The 2,440-nt window shown below is 43.9% G+C and overlaps 1 pseudogene; it reads right to left on the minus strand.

Annotated features, from left to right (window-relative positions):
• Nucleotides 1–437: 437 nt before the first annotated feature.
• Nucleotides 438–2,440, minus strand: part of LOC129670380 (WD40 repeat-containing protein SMU1-like) — a 12,118-nt pseudogene continuing 10,115 nt past the window's right edge.

Consider the following 2,440-nt stretch of genomic DNA (forward strand, 5'->3'; position numbering starts at 1 on the left):
CATTTGTAGAGGAAGATACTGGTACACACTGGTGTTTGTCTATTTTGGGAAGAAGCTTGCTGCAGATGACCTCTTTCCTCCCTTTCTTTCTGCCCAGGATCACTCATCAACATCACACAATTAAAGGACTTTCATAAATGGTAGTTTCTCCATCTAGATGAGTTGTTCTCACCATGTGGATCATGACCTCTCCCTTTGGGTCAATTTGTAATAATGAAAATACTTGCTACATATCAGATAGATATTTGCATTATGACTTGTAAGGTAGCGAAATTATACTTGTGGGGTAGCGATGAAAATAACCTTATGGTTGGAGGTCATCATAACATGAGGAGCTGTATTCAAGGGTCGCAGCATGAGGAAGGTTGAGAACCAGTGCTCTAAACCATCAAGAGAAAATTGCAGCAGATTAGATACAAACAGACTGGGTAGACTTTTCAAGACAGCGGTGGTATAGCCAAGGCGAACACAGAAGGAGAGACGGGGCTGAGTTCTGCCGAAGCAAAAGCAGGGGCCATTTTCAGCACCGTGGGGCTCCGGCGGAAAAGCACTGGGAAACAGGAGGCATCATGGGAGGCTGACTGAAGGGATTAGATTGCCCCTCCGGGGACCCGGCGCCTGGTGTAACTGAGGCCCCCAACCTCTCACAGAGCTGGGCAGCCTGAGGTCATGATTTCAAAGTGGTGGCTGTCAGGTTGTTTGGGAGATTCACATCTCAAAAAGGAGAGAAAGAATTTACACATTAAAAGAAAAGATTGGTTTATATGTCTCTGGGCACGCATGGGCACAGTGTGCGGGTTCCTTTGGAGGCTGCAAGAGGGCGCTGAATCCCCTAGGGCTGGCGTTTCAAGCAGCTTTGAGCTAACTGATGTGGGTTCTGAGATCCTCTGGAAGAGCAGCAAGTGCTCCGAACAGCCGAGCCATCTCTTTGGCCTGGATTTACAAGTTTTCAGAAGAAAATTCATTATGTAGAGAGTTCGGGGAGAAACATATCTAAAGTTGAAGCGAGCTGCGAGGGACATCAAGACAGTCTTGTTCAGTGCAAAGGGTCTGATAACGGGTACCATTTATCATCGCAATTTGGGAGGGATGGTATAGACAGAGGCCTGCCATATATAGAGACAGTACCTGATGGGCAGATGGCAGATGCCAGGAGGATGCGTAGCAAGGCTGTCTGGAGGAGGATGCTTAGGATGGAGAACACCGCATTCTATAGGTCAGCTCTGAGGACCACACACGGCTTACACAACAGGGAATGAAATACTCTTGCTTTTTTTTTTTTTTTTTTAAGTTACTACCGTACTTCTAAGTAAAACGATGTGCATGTGTACAGGGAACAATAACTAGAGAAAAGAACACTTTTGGAGGTGTTTAAAATAATTTCTGTGTTTCTGCATTCAGTCCTTCTAGTGGGGAGTAACGCCTGTTGTCTTCGATTTATGCTTGATTGGTTGAGTTTGGTCAAGACATAGGAAATAACGAAGTGGGTGTGCTGACTCAGCGCTTTACAGAACTCAAGGCTGTAGCTGCTGAGTGTGTTCATATAGTTTCAATTGCTTTAAAAAATATAAAATGTTTTGATTTATTCTTTGAGAATTTCAGACATGTATACAATATATTTTGATAATTTCTGTTCCCCTTTTCCCTTCCAACTCCTCTTAGGCACCACTTCTCTCTTTCAGCTTCATCTCTCTCTTTTCTTTTTACTAGCTCATTTGGTTAGTAAATTTGTGAGTTTATTTAGTGCTTCTGATATGCCTATAGGTTTGGATCTATCCGTTGCATCATGTTTAGTCTCTCAGGAGACACATGCCTAAAGAAGATGAACCCTTTCTCCTCTCGTAGTCAATAGCTCCTCAGCTGGGAGTAGGGGAATCGTGTGTTCCCTCCCCTCCCAATGTTGGAATGTTGAGCAGCTTGATCTTGTGCAGGTCTTGTGTAGGCAACCATAGCTGCTCTGAAGTCATGAGCTTGTCTATCCTGTCATATCCAGAAGACGCTATTTTCTTTCAGTCCCCTACAAGCTTCAAGAAACTTTCTTGTCTCGTTTGAACCTTATAATAGTCATTCTCCACTTTCACAAAAGCTGTTGAGTGAAAATTGTGTTCCCAGCTTCCTTCCTGTCATATAACAGAGATCATAAAGATTTAATGTGTGCTTTGCTGTCTTTCAAAGTGGCTTTCTTGGAATCAGGTGTTTCAGAAGCTGGGGAGCAACTCTGTGGCTTGTCCTAAGACACACTTTAAGGCAAGGGAGTGCTGGGTGCAGGCATGGCTGAGGGGTCTTGGCTGAACTCTAGTACAGGAATTTCCCAAAAGTGACTGTGCTTTAGATGCCTCTGTGAGAGCACTTTAGCCGCCTTCTTCTTCTTCTTCTTCTTCTTCTTCTTCTTCTTCTTCTTCTTCTTCTTCTTCTTCTTCTTCTTCTTCTTCTTCTTCTT

The sequence above is a fragment of the Psammomys obesus genome, unplaced genomic scaffold, assembly GCF_907164565.1.
Source record: "Psammomys obesus unplaced genomic scaffold, mPsaObe1.curated_primary_1811, whole genome shotgun sequence".
Classification (NCBI taxonomy): Eukaryota; Metazoa; Chordata; class Mammalia; order Rodentia; family Muridae; genus Psammomys; species Psammomys obesus.